At 34.5% G+C, this 25,203-nt stretch overlaps 1 pseudogene; it reads left to right on the top strand.

Annotated features, from left to right (window-relative positions):
* The first annotated feature begins 18,173 nt into the window (after positions 1 to 18,173).
* LOC110645199 (U-box domain-containing protein 40-like) lies at positions 18,174 to 20,376 on the top strand (annotated as a pseudogene).
* The last annotated feature ends 4,827 nt before the right edge of the window (positions 20,377 to 25,203 follow it).

Raw genomic sequence — 25,203 nt, 5'->3', positions numbered from 1 at the left:
GGATTTCAATTCTGCAGAATTTACCAAATCTACAGTACCATGAACAGTGACTGCCACTGCCTTGTTAGATGGGTTCTGACCATAATTTGCTGTAGGTTTCTTCATGAAAGTTGTTTTTCTATGTCTTATCTTGTTGCTGTAAGAATTTCAGGTCAATTGACCATTTCTACAGTGAGTTATGGCCAAATGAACAGTTACTGTTCATTTGGTCATTTTGCAGAATTGGCTTATAGGGTACCCGGATTGGGGCCAACTTTTGGTCCACTTGCTTTGGTCTTTTGGGCATGGTTTCTTCAGCAAAAATGTGCCATAATAAGTCTAGTTTCATGTCCAATTGGCCAAACACCAATTGAACCTACACATCCAAAGTTATGGCTGTCCAAGTGGGCTGGAATCACAGCCACCCTGCTGCTGTCACTAGGCAGCCTATCAATTCAGTGTGTAACACTCTAATGCACTTCAATTTATGGTCAACTTCCCTCAAATGGTCATTAATTGACCATTAAAATGTTCACTCACCATTTCACAAGCAAAGTCCAAGTTTCTCTCCCAAAACCGTAGCTCAAATTCAAGGTTCACACAACACACACCAATTAAACATACTAATCACACTTCTCATCATAAGCAAGCAAGTTATCCATTTTATTTGCAATAAAACACTTCAAATCCTACTCCTACACAAGCTGGCTGGATTCTTAGTCTAACATATATCCATCAATTTCATCATTTATCATGTAATTCTAGTGTAACTCACTTTATTTTCATCATTTATCATGTAATTCTAGTGTAATTCACTTTATTTTCATCATTATAAGAGGAAGAAGTAAGAATTTAGCACTAACCTTAGGAGGGCAGAATTTTCTCTTAGCCAAACTTTAATTTTCCTTCACTTTCTTGGTAGCCAATCACTTACTCAAGATGTAATATTAAATTTTTATAAAGGAAGGTAGGGATTTTATGGTGAAAAATTCAAAGTTAGCAAGGTGTAATGAAGGATAACAATGGTGGAAATGGGAGAGGTGGCTGCTGGCTGGTTTTGGGAGAGAAGATGCAGATTTTGTTTTCAATTTTTGTCTCAATTATCTCCTTTTAAAGTGCTTGTTGAAATTTGATTGGTGGAGGGCATTGCAATGACATCATGTGATGTCATTATTCTCAATTTCTTTCATTTTTCTTTTCTTTTCTTTTCTACTCATTTTCAATTCAATTTTTAGCAATATTTATTCATATTTTAGATTATAATAATTATTTACTTAACTGGACAAGTCGGCCAAAAATCACCTCTGAAGGCGAAATGACCAAAATGCCCTCCGTTTGGCTTAACGGGTCAAAATTGTCTGTACCGATTGAAATATTTTTCTAAATATTTTCTTGGCATTCGAATGCCATAGGAACCTCAATGACCCTTCTCTGGAGTCCCAAAAATTATTTTATAATTTTTCTCCCGGGTCTAGGGCTCCTAGTTGCGAGAACCGCAACTTCCCACTGGGTTACCCATCGCTTGGGCACCGGCTCGTTTAACTTGGTTGTATTTTATTTCTAAAATTTTTCCTAAATTTTTCTTATTAATATTTGAGTTAATTATGGTTCCTGACTTTAGTTTAAATATTTTTTCCAGACGTTCTAGCTGTTCGGACCGACACCGGTCACCGGAACAGTAGAATGTACGGAGTTGCTACCGGGAGGGTGTTATAAATCTGTCAAAAAAAAGAAAGCTAGAAGACTATGGAATAGTAGCTCTAACAGAGGAATGCAGTGCCATTCTGAAAAATAAACTACCACCAAAGTTGAAAGATCCAGGAAGCTTCTCCATACCCTGTCTCATTGCTAATAAGAAAATAGATAAGGCCCTCTGCGATCTTGGGGCAAGCATCAGTTTAATGCCTCTATCGATATGCAAAAAGCTGGAGATTGGAGAACTAAAGCCCACAATAATCTCATTGCAATTGGTTAATCGATCTATTAAATATCCTGTGGGCATACTTCAAAACATTCCTATCAAAGTGGGCAAATTCTTCATTCCAGTGGACTTTGTTGTCCTTGAGATGGAAGAAGATGTTCAAATTCCTATCATCTTGGAAAGACCATTCTTAGCAACTGCCGAAGCTATCATAGACGTAAAAAATGGTCGACTAACTCTCAAGGTAGGAGAAGAAGAAATGGAGTTCAACTTGTTCAACACAATGAAACACAAATTTGAACCTGATGAATGCTTCAAGGTTAACATAATTGATGAACAAGTTGAAAAAAAATTTCATATGACAAATCCTAAAGATCCTCTTAAAGCATGTATTGTGCACAGCCACACAGAAGATGATGAAAATACAGAAATAGTAGCCTGTGCACAACAGTTAGCAGCTCATCCATCCCTACCCTTAGCTAAGGCTTCTGAGATGGAAAAGTTGAAGGAGGAGCAAACCAAAGTTAAGCTCCAAGAAAACGCCAAACAGGTAGAGCTTAAACCTCTCCCCTCTTCACTAAGGTACACATTTCTGGACTCAAATTCTAAATATCCTGTTATAATCAATGCTAGCCTGTCTAAGTTAGAAGAGGAAAAACTGTTAAGGGAATTTAGGATCCATAGCAAAGCCATAGGGTATAAGATAGAAGACCTGAAGGGAATCAACCCCTCGATTTGCATGCATAGGATACCCATGGAAGAAAACAGTAAACCCACGATCGAACACCAAAGAAGACTTAACCCAAACATGAAAGAAGTAATCAAGAAAGAAATTTTAAAACTATTAGATGTAGGTATCATATACCCAATTTCTGACAGTAAATGGGTTAGTCCAGTACATGTAGTTCCTAAGAAAGGTGGAATAACTGTTATCCAAAATACAAATAATGAACTAATCCCTACTAGAGTAGTCACTGGTTGGTGAATGTCCCAGAAAAGACCATTTCCCTCTCCCCTTCATCGACCAAATGTTAGAAAGGTTAGCGAAACACTCTTATTTCTATTATCTAGATGGGTATTCAGGATTCTTTCAAATTCCTATTCACCCAGAAGACTAAGAAAAGACAACATTCACTTGTCCCTATGGAACATTTGCATATAGAAGAATGCCTTTAGGTCTTTGTAATGCCCCTGTTACCTTTCAAAGGTGCATGATGGCTATCTTTTCTGATTATATTGAAGATATCATGGAAGTTTTTATGGATGATTTTTCTATCTATGGAACCACTTTTGATGATTGCCTAGCTAATTTATCTAAGGTGTTGCAAAGATGTGAAGAATCAAACCTAGTCCTAAATTGGGAAAAATGCCATTTCATGGTAAGGGAAGGCATAGTTCTAGGACATTTGATATCGGAAAGAGGAATTGAAGTTGATAAGGCAAAAATTGAGATCATTGAAAACATGTCACCCCCAATATTAGTCAAGGGAGTGTGAAGCTTTTTGGGACATGCAGAATTCTACTGAAGATTCATGTAGGACTATTCCAAAATAGCTAATCCACTTACTAACTTGTTAAGTCAAGATGTTCCCTTTGATTTTGATGAAAATTGCCTTGTCTCCTTTAACAGGATCAAAGAAGCCCTAATATCAGCACCAATAATGCAGCCACTAAATTGGGAGCTATCATTCAAGGTGATGTGCGACGCGAGTGACTTTGCAATTGGAGCAGTGCTGGGGCAAAAAAAAGATAAAAAGCTCCATGTTATTTATTATGCTAGCAAGACATTTGATGATGCACAAATCAATTATGCCACCACAGAGAAGGAATTCCTATTAGTGGTGTTTGCAATGGACAAGTTCAGATCTTACCTCATTGGGTCAAAAGTTATTGTATTCACAGATCATGCTGTAATCCGGTACCTTATGAACAAGAAAGAAGCAAAACCAAGGCTGATTCGATGAATTCTACTCCTGCAAGAATTTGACCTTGAAATCAAGGAAAAAAAGGGATCCAAAAATGTAGTAGCTAACCATCTTTCCATATTAAAATTGGAGTACCCAAAGGACTTTGAAGATTTGCCAATTGATGATTCTTTTCCTGATGAGCAATTACTTGCATTCTCCAAAGCTCCATGGTACGCTGACTTTGTTAATTTTCTTGTATGCAGGGTACTACCTCCAAACATGACTTATTAGCAAAGGAGGAAATTCCTACATGAAATGAGATATTACTTATGGGAGGAACCCCTACTGTACAAGAGATGTAATGATGGGCTGATAAGAAGATGCATACCAGAGGAAGATATAGAAAGTATCATTTATCATTGCCATTCATCACCATATGGAGGACATTTTGGCACCTCAAAAATCGTAGCTAAGATTTTACAAGCAGGGTTTTGTTAGCTACATCTGTTTAAGGATGTAAGATCCTTTGTGCTAGGTTGTGATCAATGCCAAAGAACAGGTAATAGTTCAAGAAGGAATGAAATGCCACTACATGGTATACTTGAGATAGAATTGTTTGATGTATGGGGAATAGACTTCATGGGCCCATTTCCCTCTTCCCGTGGAAACAAGTATATTCTGGTTGGAGTGGACTGTATGTCAAAATGGGTAGAAGCAATTGCGACACCAACCAACGATGCTAGAACGGTCATAAGGTTCCTTAAGAAGAACATCTTTACAAGATTTGGCACACCACGAGCAATAATAAGTGACGGAGGAAGTTACTTATGTAACCAACAATTCGAAACACTACTGAAAAAATATGGAGTGACTCACAAGGAGGTCACACCTTATCATTCTCAAACTAGCGGTCAAGTGGAAATCTCAAACAGGAAACTGAAGCAAATTCTGGAGAAAACTGTAAATAGATCCAGGAAGGATTGGTGCATAAAGTTAGATGATGCACTATGGGCATACCATACTGCATAAAAACACCAATTGGCACAACATCCTTCCGACTAGTTTATGGAAAATCATGCCATCTCCCTGTTGAACTTGAGCATAAAGCTTACTGGGCAATTCAGGTACTAAACTTTGACCTCAAGGCTACTGGTGAGAAAAGACTCCTACAACTGAATGAGTTGGAAGAAATCCGACAGGATGCATACGAAAACACCAAAATTTTCAAGGATAAAACCAAGAGATGGCATGACAGGCACATAGTAAGAAAAGAAATAAAAGAAGGAGATCTTGTCCTCTTATTCAACTCTAGATTGAAACTCTTTCCAGGGAAGCTTAAATCAAGATGGTCCAGACCTTTCAAGGTCACCCAAGTCTTCCCACATGGAGCAGTAGAAGTGTGGAGCGAAACTTCAGGTGCATTTAAGGTCAATGGGTAGAGGCTGAAGCCTTACTTTCAAGGAGAATCCATAGAAACGGGAGTCAATTGCACTCTCGATCCTCCTACCGATAGACCATAAACAAGCAAAGTCCAGCTAAATACTATAAACAAGTGCTTTTTGGGAGGCAACCCAAAAGTTTTTCTGAACTTTTTCTTTTTTTTTCTTCTTTTTATTTTTCATATTGATTTTTGTTTCGTACTCATTAGCATTTCATTTTGTAGGATTTTTGGAAAGGGGATAGAGATCAAGAGAGGAAAGGAATCACCAAGTTAAAACCACAAAAAGGAAAATTGGAGAAAACCAGGGAAGTGGCTTTATTGCTAAACTTTACATCCATTTCATGTGTTATGATGATAAAATTTTTCATTTGCCAAAAATTTGAAAAATCAGAAAATAACACGGGTCGTGTATTAGTTTTACACACCTCGTGTAACTTTCTGAAAGTCCGTAAATTTCTTGCATTTTTAACTCTTTAAGAGACAGAAAGTTACACAGGTCCATAGCCTAATTTACACGGGCCGTGTAATGTCTCTAGCAGAATAGCTTAAGACCAGAAAGTTACACGGGCCTCCTTGTATTTGGCACGGGTAGTGTAACATATCCAGTAAAGAAACTCGAGAGACAGAAAGTTACACGGGTCCCAGAGCTCATTTACATGGCCATGTACTACAATAGATTTTGAAAAATTTCGGGCAGAAATTTACACGGCCCTACATGTCGGGACCGGTGTAGTGATACACAACCCATGTATTTCATCGCAGAAGCGACTCCTGGGGCACAAAACGGGCGAAACGAAGAGTCCTAACGACTCTTTAAATACACCCCTATCATTAAAACCCTTCATAAACACAAAACCCTTCATCTCCTCCCTTCCTAGCCTATAAAAACCTCTCAAATCTCATCTCCCTTCATCAAAATCCTACTCTTCTCCTTCTCAAAACCCATCCATGGCCCCTGCGAAGAGATCTACAAGAAGGATCGGCTCTTCTTCAAGGCAAAGAGGAGAATCCTCACCTTCTCTACACCAACCTCCAACCCAATGCCCAAGAATGAGGGTCGCCACTCCCCAACCATCTCAACAAGCCCCTCCTCCACTGCAACCACAGCCACAACCCGCTCCACAACCCAAAATCTCCAGTCCTTGGGGATTTCGTGATGATGCCCACAAAGCAATGTGCACCCGACTCCACGCCCGAAAAATAAGCTCCACCAAGTACATGGATTTTCTGCTTTTAGAGCAAATCAGGTTGCAAGATGAAATCAATGGGCTACTTGACAGCATTAGGTGGACAAGGTTCGCCCAACTATAATTCTCAGCCTACAAAGACACCACGTTGGAATTTTTTGGTAGCTTCAAGGCCACCTTATGGCCCACCGACAGGGAGGACAGGGGCAGGATTGAGTTTCGTCTCCTTGGTGTCGATTGGGTAATGAACATGGATGAATTCAATGCCATCTTTGGTTTTGACAGCACCGGCCACCAAGAGATTCTAAGGAACCGCATGCTGTACAACAACACCAACTTCTGGGATTCCATTACCCCAAACACAGAGCCGTACAACTCCAGCAAATCTAAATCCACAGGCATCACTAGTCCAGCACTGCGATATATGCATCGGTTTGCCGCTCACACCATCATGGGCCGTGGTGAAAGCCTTGGCATTGTCAATGCCAATGAACTATTTTTCTTATGGTGCATGGTAACTGGACAGCGCTGCAGCACCGGCTTCTTTTTTTGTAACCATCTCCGATGCCTCTGTCAATAGTCTACCGGGCACATTGTGCTTGGAGGCCTTGTCACAACCATTGCCCTCTACTTTGGCTTCATTACAGGACATCACAGACTGCGCTTTGTTACTATAACGTCGAGAATTGATCAAACTATCTGCATATCCATAGGGATATGTAAGAAGGTGAGCAACAAATGCTACTTGGTGGATGCGGAAGGAAACACCATCCCTCGGAAAGACGAGGCAGGAGAAGGACCTGGCGAGACTTCACAGCCTCAAGAAGAAGGGCAAGGGCGGATGTTTGAAGAGTCCCCCGTTCGAGTACCTCCATACACACCACTACCGACAGATCTGGTCCTTGCATACCTGCAGCGCATGAAGACCACAATATACAGCAGGATGCGAGCTATAGAGGACAGCCTCTAGGAAGCACACAACAAGCTGGACATGCTAATGGACAAGCTAGATGAGGAGGATGAGAAGGAAGAGGAGCCAGGATCACCAGTATCACCAGTATCGCCATCATCATTATCAAAGGCCTTTTAGAGATAGGACTATAGGATAGAATCTTTATTGTAATATCTTACATGCCTTAGTCCTATACTACAATCATAGGTCTCTTTTATTTGCTTTATGTTTAAAAATTTTACATGCTTAATATATAATATGCTTCCTAAAAATTTTTGTACGTTTTCTCTAATTTTGCATATTATTTTAACATTAAGGACAATGTCTGGTTTGAGTTTTTTTTTTTTTTTTGGGTGGGGGGGAATATAATTGCATTTGCATATCATTACATGCACATCATTGCATTGTTTAAATTCACCTACATTATTCTTGTGTATCAAAATTTTTGAGAATTTTTAAAAAAATTTGAATTTTAAATTATGAAACTTAGCATCATAACCAAATTCTAGTAAGCTAATAATTGGACTCCACGAGATAGAGGAATGAACGTATCTAGATAGGCAAAAAGGGATTCTAACATGTTATTTGTGAAGAAACTAATCTCTCTAATGGAACTAGACTAGTTAAACGTCTTCATAACTATTAATTTATCACATTGAACTTGTAAAATTAGGAGAAAACTTTTGAAATACAAGCAAACCTAAAAAATTGGCTCACTAACTCTAGAACATATCTCTTGGACCCATTAAGGCGAAATCCTAGCATATGCTTGATGAAGAGATGATTAAGGCATTCTTTGATATAGCCTCACTAAGCCTTAGCCATCCTTAATTAATGTATATCCCTTGTAGCCAACTTGAAGCCTATGTTTATCCTTTAAAATTTATTGATTACCTATGTCATTTGCCTAGCCCCCAGCCTAAACACCTACCGTACCCTTTTGAGGAAGCAATATGCATAAGGAAAATGAAGAGAGGATGTAGAACTCAAGGAAGAGTGCATGTGTGCAATAAGGACAAAAGGGACATGAAAAAAAAAAAAAAGAGAAAAGAAAAGAAGTCCCAAGATAAGCACCATGGAAGCATGCTTGGCACTGCAAGAAGCCAAAAGCCCTTCCTGTCCATACAAAATTAGTACTTTATGCATACACACTATCCTTATATTTGCATTCCCTAAAAACTTTTCATTGGCAACCAAGTCATTATTCCCTTAGCCCCATTACAACCCTTTTAAAGACCTTTTGATCTTTTGAAAAGTGCATGTTACATTAGTGGAGATAGAAAAATTGAGATATGCCTATCGAGTTGGAATTGAAATACTTCATCACAATTGCTCATAAAAGAGGCAAATTTGGGGGAGTTAGCGTTTCTCAAATCTATCACGATAAAACAAGTTGTTTGTGGCTTATTAATGGTCTTGTATAGAAGAATAATTAGTCAAAACACCATGAAATGAGGTAAAGTTCCAAACAGATAGCTATTAGAACCCTTATGCCTTGAAAGAGGGAAATTGGTATGAAGGTTGGAGGAGTTCAATTCTATGCTTATTAATTTGATGGTTATATTCCTAAGTATCCCCTGAAATGCCTTTTAAAATAGAGTTTTGTTTTGCTTGAGGACAAGCAAAAGTTTGAGTTTAGGGGTGTTTGATACACTTGAATTATATAGATGTTTTTAAGCGCATTTGCATACTATTTCATAGCATTTAGGCAAGTGTTTTCATGCATAATAGTTGATTTCATTAGTTTTAGTAATTTCTATTGTAAAGCCCTTAATTCCATATTTTCTGCATCATTTCAGGTGTTTGGGTGAAGCCCCAGAAGTATAGGAGTGCAAAGGAAAGCTTGGACGAGTCAAGAGATAGAGAATTCCTGCTGATACAAAGTATATGGGTCGTGTAAACCAAGCCCCAGACCCATGTAACTCTCTGCTAAAAGAAAGCCAAGAGAATCGATGAGAAACACAAGTACACAAGTCGTGTAAGTAAACCCGTGTAATTTGTAGGGACCCATGTAAGTCTCTGCCGGGTGCAAGCTTGAAGAACCTTATGGGAAAAATAGTACACGGCCCGTGTACTTGGCGCAAACCCGTGTAACTTTCTATGCCAAAATAAGATTACGCGATTTTCCTCTAGCAAATTACATGGCCCTACATTACGGGACTCGTGTAGTAACACACGGGCCATGTACTATGCTGCAGCCAGTTTTATAACTCAAATTTCCTTCCTGTTTTCTGATTAAAAGGAGACTCCTAAAGCCTTTTAGACTCAAAATGACCTAACCCTAGAGCAAATAATATAAATATAAAAGAAAACATTAGGAAAAAGTGTGGACAGTCGTCGGGACTGCTGCTGTCAAGCTCTACATCAGGACCAAAAGAAGTTTTCCAGTTGAAGATCCACAAGATCAAAACTGCAAACTCTCTTCAGTTCCTTCGTTTCATCTCCTTAGAAAGATCTTCATTATTTTGTTTCTTCTGCATAATTTTCTATTTATTGTTTTTTACCTTTTATCATGATGTTTGTTGAACTCACCATGAGTGAGTAGTTTTCTTATTTTGGATTTAGAAGAGTAGCTCTTGTAATTATTATTATGGATGAACACTAAGATTTATTTATTGGATTTGTGATTTCTTGATTTAATTTCTTGTGATCTTAATGCATTCTATGTGCTAGTACCCACTTAGCCATGATTGTAGATGTTAATTGAAGGACTGAAAGGTGAAGATTAACATTAGAAAATCAAGATCTTGAACCTAGGAACTCTGACCTAGACATACGCTGATATTTCTGTGGAACTTCAAAATCGGTCAAAAATCTTAAAGGATTTTAATTAATTTAATCACCACGAAAGTAGGGTTTGAGTTAATTAGAATACACCATAGATGCCTTGAGAGAGGATTTAGGATAACTTAGGACTGATTTCCATCAAGGAAAACGACCCTCAATCCAGTAAATAAACTAGATAACATCCCTAGTAAGATTCAAGTGTGAAATCCTAATTCCAGAATTGTTTCAAATAGATCATTTCATTTTAAGTTTATCATTTTAGTGTTTAAAATTTACAAACTTCATTCCCTAAGTATTTGATAGCCTAGACAGTCAAAATTACTGTGTAGATTTGTACTTACTAAACAAATTCCTCGTGGAAACGATACTCTATTCATCACTTTATTACTTGTTAGCGATCCATGCATTTGCGATGGTTGCAAAATAGCAAAAAAGTAAGGTCATTTATCGCTGTGACTCCTGGGTCATTTAACCTTTTATGTTTTGTTTTTCTTATTTATACTAGACCTTCAAGTAATCACTATTAATTTTCATTCAGGGCTTTTCTAGGTGACTTAAATATTGTTCTAATCCTCTTAATTGTCCGGACCAACACGGGTCAACAGAATAGTGAAATATACTAGGCTATGCATATAGGGGTGTTACACCTGAATTATATCTGATTTCCTATACATACCTTTCAATTCTCACCTCATATTTTGCCAAATTTGGATCCTTGACTTGAAAATTACCCTGACATTGACAATGTTAGGAATTCTTACCTCCCTCATGATTTGAAGTGCCATAAAAAATGCCTCATATTCAGCCACATTATTAATAGCTTGGAAAATTATCCAAGCTGCATAGCGAAGCTTGATGTTACAAGGTCCTTCCAGCATAATGTTGATCCCTGCTCCTACCTTCCCTATGGCTCCATTGACCCAAACCTTCCATTTTTCCTTCGCTTCCTGCTCTTCTTGCACTGATGGTGTCATTTTTATAATAAAATTTGCTAATGCTTGAGCCTTGAGTGCTGTTCGAAGGACATATCTAATGTCATAAGAGCCCAATATCACTAACCACGTAGCCAAATGACCTAATTTCTTTGGGCAATGTAATATCTTCTTTAACGGGTAATCGGTTTGGATTTTAATATTGTGCAACTCAAAATATGGTCTCAACTTGGTTGCTGTCAATAATACTGCAAAAGTAAGCTTCTCCAATGCTGGATAATTGAGTTTTGTAGCTTTCAACACTTGGCTAGGGTAATAAATTAGTCTTTGCTCACCATGTTCTTCCCAAACTAAAGCCGAATTGACTATTTCTTGAGTAACTATAAGATACAAAAATAAGACTTCGTCTGGCTTGGGTGAGTCGAGAAGAGATGGGTTAGTGAGAAAACCTTTTAATTCATTAAAAGCTACCTGGCAATCATCACCCCTTTTGAAGCGCCTCCTAGCTTTTAGAGCTTGATAGAAAAGTAAACATTTTCGAGCTAAAAAGGACATGAACCGACCCAGAGCTATCACTCGACCATTCAACTTCTGAACTTCTTTAATGTTTCATAGTGGTTTCATGTACATAATAGCCTTAATCTTTTCTCGGTTCTCCTCAATCCCTCTCTCAGATACCATGTATCCCAAGAACTTGCCACCCTTGACTCCAAATGTACATTATCTAGATTTAACTTCATGCCTACTTAATCCAAGATGTCAAAGGCATCTGTGATATCCTTAGCATGATCTTCCATTCTTTTGCTTTTAATAATCATATCATCTACGTATAATTCCACTTTCCTTCTAATCAGCCCTTCAAACATCTTGTTCATCAGACGCTGATAAATGGCTCCTGAATTCTTTAGCACAAATAGCATCACCTTATAGCAATATACCCCTGAATCAGTGATAAAAGCAGTGTTTTCTTCATCATTTGGGTCTATCTTAATCTGGTGATATCCTGAAATAGTGTCTACTAATGAATAGATAGCATGTCCGACTGTTGCATCTACTAACCAATCTATCATGGGTAGAGGATAATGGTCTTTAGGACAATCTTGATTAAGATTGGTAAAATCAATGCACATTTGCCACTTGCCACTTGCATTTTTTTAATAATACAACATTAGCCACCCAAGTCCAATATTTGACTTCTCTAATCAATCCAGCCTTTAGCAACTTGTTCACCTCATCTGCTATCACCTACTACCTATCGGGGGTGATCCGTTGCTTCTTTTGTTGGATGGGCTTGAAAGTGGGATTAACTCCCTTCACTTGCTCTGAACTCCAAGCGAAAGTATCAACTCGTTTTCTTAAAACCTCAATGATGGCCTCCCTATCTAATACCTTGAGAGCGATTCTAAGCTTGATCTTCTTTCCTAGGAATAGTTGCACTTCCTCCACCTCATTGGCTAACTCCGGTGAAATATGGGACTTTGTCTTTTCTAGGAGATCAATAGGAAAAGTAGTTTTGGTGGCTACTTTGCCATACTACTTATAACACTCCTGGGTTGATTTTTAACTTCCCTAAACTACAGTAATTCCTCATGTTGCAAGTAACTTCATGCAAAGGTAATCCATGTTAATCAAATTCCATTACTATTTAAAATAGGTCTTCCCAATATTACATTATAAGACAATGGGATATTAATAACTACAAACTCAGCATAAATATTTCTTCGAAAAGTACTATCACCTAATCCCAAAGTGAGGTTGACTATTCCTGCTACCAAAATTGTTTATCTCCTAAACTAACCAATGGGTAAGCCACATTGGTGAGATCCTTCTTTTATAAACTGAGCTTTCCATATACTTTAAGAGTGATCAGGTTAATTGAACTGTCGATATCTACTAGAGTTCTCCTCACCGTGCACCTGTTCAACAAATGTTCATCACCAAAGGGTCAGAATGGGGACATCATCCCTACCAAACTTTTTCAAACTTCCTTTTTTGATCAACCAATCTCTTTCTTGAATTGCCTACACTCGTCGGTGGTATGACCATGGTCATCATGGAAATAATAATATTTGGACCAATCCCTTCTTCTAGCATTGTCCAGTTTAAGTTTCCTTGGCCACTTGATATCTTGACCCATTTTTTAGATCCACATGAGCACCCTTCCCTTAGACTCATTAAGGAGTGTGTAGGTTCGGTATCACTCTTTTACTCACTCGAAATTGTGATCTTGATTATAAGGTCACCTATCACCATTGTAGCTCCTTTTCTCATACCTCTTATCATTATTCTGTGAAGATCATCTTTCTTCCCGTGAGGATGCATGTTCATCATCAAGCCTAATATATTTTTGAGCTCTCGCCATTAACTGTTGATAATCCCAAGTGGGATTGTTAATCAAAGAGTCAATGAACTTGACATTTTTTTGTCCCTTTTTAATTGTCTCACATGCTATTTCATGATTAAGATTCTCGATCTAAATGGCTTTAGCGTTAAGCCTAGAAATATAGTCACAAAAGGACTCCCCTTCCATTTGCCAAACTTTTTTGAGGTCAAAAGATAACTTTCTTGGTGGAATACTACTGACAAGGTTGTTCCAGAATGAACTTGCTAACTAATAAAAGCTTTCAATCGATCCTATCGGAAGTCGTTGATACCATTTCTAAGCGAGCCCAGTTAATATATAGGAAAAACCCTGCACAAAATATAGTTATTAACATTTTGTAATAACATAGTAGTATGAAAATTAGCAAGGTGACTTCTAAGGTCAGTGGTGCCATCATATTTATTCAGAATTAGCAAATTAAACTTAGGTGAAAAAATTTCAGCTAGTATCACCTCACAAAGAGGAGAACCATCACCCATGCCAAAATCATCACCATTGGCATGTTTTTTATATTTCTTGATTACTTTGGCAATCTTTTGACTTAACACACTATTCTCACTATCAGACTCCTCCTCTTTAGAGTACTCCCACTTTGACTTGCCCCTATTGCCTCCAGATCTGTCCTCTTGAGGATGATCCCTAGGAAGTACATGAATCATTGTTGGTGGAGGAGGAGGAAGAGGAGGAGGAGGAAGAGGTGGTGCTGGCATCATTGGTGCACTTCCTCTATTAAACTGCTCATATTCTTTTCTTTGAAGTGCCGACATTATTTCCATTTCTTTGATTTTCAAGAATATGGGGTCTTGAGATGAATCTATATTCCCCCCTGGTGAAGCTTTTTAATTATGGACCACTATGGGAGCTTATCCACTCCTTGTCTAGGTTCCAACATTGTTGACAATAGCCTCTGAATTTTCTCTACTAGAATGCATACATATCTCCACCATTAAAAATCAAAAAACCGATTGATGAGTGATGAGGAAAATGACAAACCCAAGAAAACAAGCAACAAATATGAGAATAATTGAAAACAAAGAATTAGCAGAAAAACAAATGGCATTTCTCACAAACGGTGCCAACTGATGTTGCTTGATATTCCCAGATTGGTGAATGATCGGAGCACTGCCTATAACAAGAGAAAAGGTGAGGTCAATGGCCTAAGCTAAGCCATTCCAACACTTTAGTCAGTAAATATCAAAGACAAAGCAAGTACCAACAAAAATAATAAAATAGGATAACATACCTTAAGCATTATTGTGAGTCATATTTATAAAGTAAAGGATGGTACCTTTTCCTTTCTAACCGAGATTTCACCAACTCATACTAGCTCATTTTCATTCGTATTTTACTGAGTGCCACCTAATATGTCTTATATTCTCGATGGAAATACAGGAAATACTTTTAGCATGTAATCAATCTTTAAAGCATGCCCGATTATCCTTCTTTGTCCAAACACTTTCCGATTATACTAAACACCTATCATTTATTTGAGCAACCATTTTATCTGAACACCTTGTGACCTATCTGAACACCAAGTGTCTTATCTGAGCACTTTGTCTCTTAACCGAATACTTTCTTTTCAAGGCATTCAATCCTTTCTCCAAACTCGAAGACCTGAACTGCTTATCATTTAGTTCAGAAATCGGGTTGTGTTATATTACTGATCGGTTGCTAATAGCAATTAATTTTTACAATCGATTTAAATCAATTGTTAATAGTAATTGATTTTTGCAACCAATTGCAAATCAGTTATTAAATTTTGCACTCAATTAAAATAACTCTTTAATTTAGCAACCAATTCCTAAATCAGTTGGTAATCATATATTCAAGATTTTTCTAATAGCAATTAGTAATCAATTATAAATTGGTTGCTATCAGCAATCAATTCTTAAGTCAGATACTAAATTTTTAAGAATTAAATATTTTACTAAAAAAACTAAAATTGCAAATTAATAATAGCAATCAATTTCAATCATTACAAAAATCAATTGCAAAATTAATTATTTTTTTATTTAATATTCGAAATCTTATTAATATTTGAACTCATTTTTAAATATTTCTTGGTGCTAAAAATTATAATAAGAAAAAGTTATAATTATGAAATTGAAGCTAAAAATTATAATTAAGAAATGGTTATAATTATGAAACCAATGTCAAGAACTTTTAAAAATTCTGAATTGTTTTTCTATATATTCTAAAAAAATTTGAATTATTACACTAGTGAGTCTCTGTCTTATAATAAAGGGATTAAAAATTTATATTTTGATAATTTTATAACCTTTTAAAAATACACTTTATTATATTAATAGACAAAGGCAGAAACAAAAATCATTTTATGAGATAAATGAGATTGATTGAATCAAAATTCATGTGGTTAGAGAGAGATTAATGAAATAAATGACTTTTGTTAAAGAGAAAAGAAATGGAGATATGATATACAGCCTACAAACACTCAGAAAGTGGATTGTAATGTGCTTCAAATACTTAGCAATTAAGTATTCGATTACGACACGGTGATGTTGTAGTTGATACTATATAATGTATGGCTCTCTTCATGCAAAGAAGGCAGAGCCTTTTGCTTTTAATAAATAAATAAACAAAACTTTATTTTCAGAAAAAGGAAAGAAACCCACCCATAGTTTTTCTTCATTTAAAAAAAGGAAATAAATAAATCCTTTAGCAAATCAAAGTATGCAGCCCTAGGAGCTGTCTGCAAACAACCAACGAAAAGGGATCAACGGTGAATGAAGAGCCTGTTTTGGAGGAAATTTCTGTTAAGTAACAGGAGCTTAAAGTTTAATTTCACCTTTATATTTATTAAAGAAATTAAATTTAATTTATTTTTAATTTTTTATTTAAATTAATTTAAATTTTTTATTTACTATTAATTTAGTCCAAAATAAAAATTTAAGAAATTTAATCTTAAAATAAAAAAATTAAACTTTTTAATTTTTTATTTAAATTAATTTAAATTTTTTAAATAAATAAATTTTATTTTTTTAATTAAATTAAATTTAAATTTAAATTTAAATTTATTGGTTAATTTAAAAAAAAAATTAAAAATCGACTAAATTTAACTTTTCAAATGAATTCAACATTTTGCCGAATAAAATTTTGATGAGTCCAACCCGTCTTCGCGTAGAAAGCTGAAAATGCCAATCAACTTTAAGTACCATCAATAATTGCATGCATATATCATCTTCATTTTCTTTTTGCATTGCCAGACTAGCCAAGGCAACGCATGCCATATGCTTCCAACTTAACTAAATTTGCTAATATTGAATTATGAAAGTCTCATTTATTTTATATATATGATTTTTATTATATATATATATATATATATATATATATATATTATTTTCAATTAATGATAAATTAAATTGAGGTAAAAGAAAATTTTCATATGCTGCACTGATTAAAAAATAAATATAATTATATCAGTGATCTTCAATTTAATAATATTGAACTCTAATAAAATTCCACAAAATTAATTATCTGCCAAGATTTATTTATTTTAATTAATCAAAAGCTCTTAAATAAGACTAATTATTTTAATTTAAATTTTTAAATAAATGTAAATATTTTAATATTTTTCATCGGATTAAATTTCATTCTGCTCGAATTGAAGAGACCCGTTATAGAGGTAAAGCGCTCTCACCAGATATTTTCTTCATTCATAATGATCAAATATTTGACCTCACTCAAGAAATATATAGTCTTTTACTACTCTTATCAATCTGTTATAATTTTGGCTCTCTTTTGATTGCACATAAAATAAAATTTTTTTAGTCGAGAAATTATATATTTTGAGCATTTATAGTATATTTTGCATGAAATTTTAAATAATAATTGAAATTTTAATTATAAAATACATTATTAACTAATGGTAAATATTTAATAATTAGCCATTTTTTATAGGTATCCCATCCACTTCCTTTACATATAATTATTACATGCAATTACTTAATTTTATAAATTTTTTATAAAAATTATTAAATTTTAATTTTTTTTATAAAATTTAATAAATTTTAATTTAATTTGAAAATTAAAAGTTTTCAAATTTATTTATTGATCTGTTAATTATTACCGATAAAGGAGAAATAGAGAAAAAAAAAAGACTCCTAACGGCAAGCAAGATAGTTGGATACACTGTATATATTTTATTTTTTTTAAATAAATTAATAAAATAAAATGATTTTATTTATAAAATAATTGATAAATTAATAAATTAGATTGAAAATTTTTAATTTTTTATTATAGTAATTTTTATGATATTAAATTAAAATTTAATAAATTTTATTGAATTATCTTGTGTGATATTATCCCTTCCTTTGCTCAAGCTTTCTCTTTTAAACTCACCACCTTTTTCTCCTCCTCCAGACCTCTACCACTATAATCTGCATCGCTTCCTTCAGCTACAAACATGAAGTCGATTCCCAACAACTTTGTCAAATTAGAAACAAGCTTCAATCTATATGTTGATGGTGATGACTGATGAGGAATGATCTTGTGATTTTGGCGAATAGGTGGTGGATTTGAAAACTGAATTTGGCTCCATTGATTTTGAGAGGATGCAGGGAGGAGTGGACAAACGTGTATAGAGAGAGAGAGAGAGAGAGAGAGAAAATGAGAAAGTTGAAAACAATTGGACAATGAGTCAAAAAGTGAGACCCACATTCAATTTTAATTAATTGAATGAGAGGTGTGAGTGAGTTTGAGTTGGCTTCCCCTAATAGATTCTAGGGTGTTCCAAGCAACCAATGAATGAAAGCCACTTTGGATTATTTACCCAGCAACGTGAAAGGAGAGAACCTGAAACAAAACCCCAAGCAAAAAACACATTGCTTTAGACTCCAGAGAAATTGATCTTCCGAAAGCAAAGGATTCATACCTCAGAACAAACCTCACAGAATCACATTTTCATGATCCAAACCCTAACAAACTCTTCTTCTCTTCCATGGGCCTGGTCTACTCTGGTCTAAATGAAACTCTAGTTCCCGTTTTTGGCTCAGGTATCTGATTTTGGAGCCATGGACTCGCAACGCCCCTTGCATTATTTATATGTTACATCCGATCTACAGTGCTAAAGAAGAGTCCCCGCCATGGAGTTTCAGGAAGCTCTTATGAGGCTGATCATACACAAGCCTTTAAGGAAAGGAGTTATTGTTGAAACCCAGAAAGAAAGTGAAAAGCAGAAATGGAAAGTCCTCTCCTTTCGCAGATTATCCAAGCAAGAAATTCCCATAGAGTTTCTTTGTCCCATTTCTGGATCTCTCATGAATGACCCTGTTATTGTCTCCTCTGGTCACTCCTTTGAGCGCGCTTGTGTTCAAGTCAGTTATACCCTTGCTTTTACTCCCACTCTAATAGATGGTTCAACTCCTGATTTCTCTAGTGTTATTCCTAATCTTGCTCTCAAGTCTGCCATTCTCAACTGGTGCAACAAGAACTCTGTAGAACCGCCGAAAGCTCTCGATTTCTTCTCTGCAGAGAAGCTCGTCCTTGCAAAAATGGACGCCCAACAAGAAGAGAAAGGTTTGATTCAGAGGATTAAACAGAGCCCTTCAATGATGTTTAATCAAGCAGCAACTAAATTGACACTTCCTCCAGCCCATTTCTCCTCCAGCTCAGAGGAATCAGTGGACACCAACGTTTGGAACCCTCCACTGCAGTTAACTACTCCGCATAGTTGCTACTCTTCTGCTTCATCCTCCTCAGATAAGGAAACCTTAGACCTCAACCCTAACCCTGAAGAAGAAGAGCTGATCACAAAACTCAAAAGCCCACAAGTGTATGAGATCGAAGAAGCAATCATTTCACTGAGAAAGATCACAAGAACTAAAGAAGAGACAAGAGTGGAGCTCTGCACTCCTCGATTACTCTCAGTCCTGCGATCTTTGATCAATTCAAAATACACTAATATTCAAGTGAACTCAGTTGCCTGTTTGGTTAATCTCTCTCTGGAAAAAGCGAACAAAGTTAAGATGGTGAGATCCGGGATTGTTCCTATGCTGATCGATGTGTTGAAGGAGGGATTCCCAGAGGCGAAAGAGCATGCCTGTGGTGCAATGTTCAGTTTAGCCCTCGAAGATCATAACAAGACTGCAATTGGTGTTCTGGGTGCTCTGCCTCCACTCCTGCAATTGGTCCGATCCGAGAGTGAGTGGACTCGGCATGACTCGGCTTTGGCTTTATATCATCTCTCACTCGTTCAAAGCAATAAGACAAGGCTTGTTAAACTCGGGGCAGTACCAATTCTTTTGGGTCTGATAAAATCAGGTCAAATGAGGAGTCGGGTTTTGCTCATACTAGGTAACTTGGCATCATGTCTGGACGGGCGGGCTGCAATGTTGGATTCGGGTGGGGTGGACCGTTTGTTGGGTATGTTGAGGGAGAGTGGGTTGGAAGCTCAGTCAACTCGCGAGAGTTGTGTTTCTGTGCTGTATGCATTGAGTCTCGGTGGTTTGAGATTCAAAGGGTTGGCAAAGGCTGCCGGAGCGGTGGAAGTATTCTCACAATTGGAGAAGTCAGGACGAGAACAAACCAGGGAAAAGGCAAGAAGAATGTTGGAAATGATGAAAGCGAAAGAGGAAGAAGAGGAAGAAGAAGAGGTGAATTGGGAGGAATTGCTTGTCTCAGGATGAATATCAAAAACTCGGTGTCAACAGGGAAGGACGATTCTAGAGAACAGTGGTCCGAGTTGTGAGTGAATTGAGTTGTTAGGGTGTTGGTTGATCATTTGTTTTTTCCGTTTTCCGTTGGGTCATTTTCTTTTCTAATTCCTAATCTTATCAAAGTGACTGGACAATAAAACGGTGTAAATAATTGCTTTAAAAGATTGTTCGAGAAAATTTAACAAAATGTGGAATAAGATTTTGCTTTTAATTTGTGCTCTTGCAACAAAAAGTTATTTGTTTTTACGCAACAGACATTTGTTGTAGTTATTATTGTTATTTTTTTTAATGTAAAATGACCCACTTTGTTTTATAGTTGTGGTTAGTTTTTAAGCGTAGGGATGAGGATGAGTAAGATATTTTTTTTAAGTATTTAATATGATTGAATTTTATTAAAATTAATTTAAATAAGGCTAATTCACTAAAAAATTAAAATTTTATAAATTTTTTTTTAATTTTAACCCAAATTTTTAATTTTTTCAATTTAATCTTAAACACAATTTGTTTAATTAAAGTATTCAATTGATAAAAACAATTTAAATATTTACCTACATATTAATATTAGTTAATTATTTTATTTTTTTTTATCAATTTCAGCCATTATTTTCAAACTAATAAAAATATTATATTAATTAATTTCTCTATCTTTTTAATTTTTTTTAGAAATGTTATATTATTGTTCATATTTTGTTTTAATATTTATTTATTTATTTTCTTTAAATTTGAAATAAAATGATGAAAAAGAGGTTAATTAAAAGTATAAGTAGAAAATAAGAAAAAATTAAAAATTAAGTTAATAATATTATATATATTATTCATTTATTATTTTTTTATTAATATAAAGTTTGTTAAAATTAATAAAAAAATTAAAATTCTTGAATATATTAGTAAAATTAAAAGGAGTGGCTAAAATAGATAATGGATGACAAATTTAAATTATTTTTGTCAATTAATGAGTTCAATTATTTTTTAGGAAAAATAAAAAAAAAATACTATATGATTTCACGTTTTGACATATAAAGAATCGTAGTTTAATTTTTTATCAATTTAATATCATATATTTTTTTCTATTAGCAAATGTGGTTCAATATCTTTAGTTATCATTAAATGATGCTAATGTGGTGAACATATGGCGTTGACATGACATATATAAATGTCACGTGTTCGCCACATGTGAGTGCCACATCTGTCATGTGTAGCCATGTCAGCACTATATGTTTGCCACATCAATGATAACTAATGGTTTAGACCACATTTACTGATGGAGTAAAACACAAGGTATCAAATTGATGAAAGTTAAACCACGATCTCTCATGTGTTATAGCGTAAAATTATAAGGTTTTTTTTTATATATTTTTCTCTTGCTTTAAATTAAATTAATTATTAAAATTGAAACACTTAGAAAAGATTTATGATGAAATTAATAATTAAAAGTTTTAACTAAAATTGATAATTAACATAGAGATTTTGACTTTTTTTTTTATATTTCACCAAGCCTCTCTCCAAAACAGTGCCTTGTTTAGCCTTTAAATAATATATAACATGATTTGTTAGGAATTCAAATTTAAAAAATAATATTTATGTCATATTTAAATTTTATATGTTAAATATTATTATAATAATTTCTTTATATAAATAATTAATTAAATATAAAATATATTTTTTATAATAATATGTAAAAATTTTATACATTCTATTGTAAATAAATATTATATATATATATATATATATATATATATATATATATATATATATATATGAACGGATTTTTTTTAATTTAGAACGTATTTAAGTATTAAAAATATGGTGTTAGTTTATAATTTTTGTCAAATTGAAAATTATTATTAAAATAAAATATGGTGTAATAAACATATTAGTGTTGTGAAAAATTTATGAAAAATAAAATACTTTGTAATATTTTTAGTATTGTGATTAAAAAAATTAGTATGTAATTTTATATATATATATATATATATATATATATATATATATATATGAATTATTTGGCTCTTGATGCAAAGTAATAAATTTTCAATTTTTTTTATATTGATTTTTGAAGGGTCATGTTGAAAGCTTATACACCTGGAGATATTTTTAGAACATGTGGACGGACATGGGTGCTAGATAATGAGTTTTTTTTTTTTTTTATCCATTAGATGTTTGTTTACATAATAGTGATATTGTATTTAATCGGCTTCTAAATGAATGGCATTATCGAGTAAATCAATCAAAGCCCTTCGTGTGGAAGCGCAAAAGTTATCGGTTAACATCCTCAAGTCCAAAGCTATTAATATGTCTAGAGAGAATATTGAAGAGATTTGTGATGCAATGTATCGCATTAGTGAAGAGAACGATAGAATTAAAATACGTTTGAATATGGAATTTTTTAAGAGATAAGCTTTGGAATTTCTTTAAGATGGGGATATATTCAAAAATATGATTTTTTTTTTTAATATGACTAATGTACCAGATTGTCTGTAAGATATTGCAATGTTCAACTCAAATTGAGCATTGGGAAAATTTTAAGCGTACAAAACTTATTATTTTAATTTGAATGCATATTTATGGCTATGGTTTTTTACTGTTTCCTTAATCTTCATTATTTTAAGAGGTATTGAATATATATAAATCATAAGTGAAGTTATAAATAAGGCACAATTCATATAAACCGTGCTAATAATTCTCACATGAATCTAAAACTAAATGTCTTCATCTGACATTTCATAGTCCGATGCATACATAGGTGATGTAAGGATATTGTTGACCTCACCTGTCGATAGTTCAAGACCAACTATCATTGCTTGATCTCTTGCTAACTTTAACATATAGTACCTATTTTGACAGAGCCTATTATTTTCCTCACAAATTCTCTTGATAGCTTCTTCATATGTCTGGACGTTTGTCTTGTGCATTGCAATTGACTATTGTTTCACAATCTTACCTCCTAAGTCTCGTACGGCTTCAAATAGTTGCTTTGATTTAGCAAGTCGAAAACTCTATTCATGCTGCAATTCAGCGTAATATTCCTTATGATTACCATGTTTCTCTTTATGATATTCATTGCAGAATTTAGGAAGAATCCATTTCCTACATCTCCTAGTTGATGAACTGCCTTCCATTATTAAGATACCAAAATAATCACATCGTATATTCTCTTATACAGATGAAGGTTTGAAGTATTGTTATTGGTTAGTGCATAAATAAAAGCTGCGAACATGTTGTCAATCTTCTATTTTTTTGACTTATTATGTGTTGTCAATCTTCTATAGCTTTACATTATTATGTGTTGTCAATTTTTTTTTTCATTTTTTACATTATTCTGTGTTTTCACGATTCTGTAACTGAAGTACAAATACATTTAACATATTTTTTTAATTAGCTGGTCATTATCAAATTTACTTCATGCATTTTGAGAGGGTAAACTACAGTACAAAATGTGAAGAATAGGCTACATAACATGACTGAATTAAATTAGAAGGAAGAAAGATACATAATGGAGCATGTTATTAAGGTGAACAAATTCTTACAAAAAAATTATTAATACTGGCTACTAGATATAGGAAATTGAAAAAGTCAATGTCCTGGTTGAAACTGTTCCCCTTTGATATTTCCATTTGTTAATTCGAATTAGGGACAAAAAGGTGTTGATACTTATGATGAACTAGTGTTAACATTCTTTCTTGAGGAAGTCATCCCAAATGCTGATAGTTTATTAACATGGATGGAAACTCTATATGTACGAAAGAGATATATTATAACAGAGAAAACAACAAAAGATCAAGCATTTTTATACATGTAGTGTTACTTAAATTGAGAAATTAATTATATAAATTATTTGAATATTTTCAAAATATAAATTATATTTTGAATATGTGAATACAAACCGTGCAAAGGAAGAAATCAAGGATAACAATTATCAATAATATGAATATATAAGACAACTGAAAAGTCATCATCGTTTAATTTTAATAATAAAATTCAGATAATAGATTCAATGCGATATTGATACAATAAAATAAAAAATAATGAAACATAGAAAATACATATAATTAAAAAGAAAACACTAATATAATAATAAAAAAATCAAGTTCTACAGCCCAGATGTCTCTTATGTTCTGCATTACGTAAAGCATTGGCCAACCTTCCATGTTTGCGATGTTCTGCCTGATGTTCAGATTCATCAACATCTTGTGTTGACATAAGTTGAAGTTCAAGACTCGCTTGTTGAATGCTTGCAGAGGGACCCACCTGATCATTTATGGAACTCGAATCACAATGGCCAAATAGTCCCATCCCTGAAGCAAAAGTCACAAATCCAAAATCATGAGGTGCAAAATACATATCAAAAGCTTCTGCACCACCCAAGCCATATGTAGATGTTAAAGGTACATCAGTATACGACCATGAGAAAGGGTCAAACATTGCATCAAAAGTAGTCCTCTCATGTTGAGTCTTAAGGAAGTCAAAGGACGTCTTTTCTTACTGGCTCGCATGATGTGAGGAAGACAGCATCCACTGTCTAAAAGGGCCTAGCATGGATGGACCAAGGGTCTAATTCGTGTATTGGCTTTCGTGAATGTCGAAATGGATGTCAATGGATCAACATCATGAAATTGGGGAGGAGGTAGAGCTCTCGCATTATAACTCTCGATCGGATGGTAAAATACAGGATGTGGCATCACTTCAGTGTATATCATTGTTACTGACTGTGATGGCTCCTTTCGTCTTGCTACAGCACCCCTCTGCCTTCTCTGTTGTTACAGGGGCTGTGCAATAGGCAAGTCTTCTAAAAGCTCTCCAAAAATATGCATTGGTGGGACCAGATTTGGATGTGGTCCTTTGGTAATAAGACACTTCTCCTCATCCAAAGCCCATAGCATGCTTAGACCAATCTTCTACTATATGCAACTTTTTGTGGGTTAATTATGCCAATGTAATAAGTAATTCCTCTAGGCCAGCCTTCAACAAAACACATTTATAATTATAAATAATTTAGAAACTTATGTGTTAGTAAATTAAGGAAATAAAAATCTAAGATTA

The sequence above is a fragment of the Hevea brasiliensis genome, chromosome 15 (genome assembly GCF_030052815.1).
Source record: "Hevea brasiliensis isolate MT/VB/25A 57/8 chromosome 15, ASM3005281v1, whole genome shotgun sequence".
Classification (NCBI taxonomy): Eukaryota; Viridiplantae; Streptophyta; class Magnoliopsida; order Malpighiales; family Euphorbiaceae; genus Hevea; species Hevea brasiliensis.
Note: the sequence above shows the minus strand (reverse complement) of the source record. Positions and strands in the feature narration are given on the sequence as shown.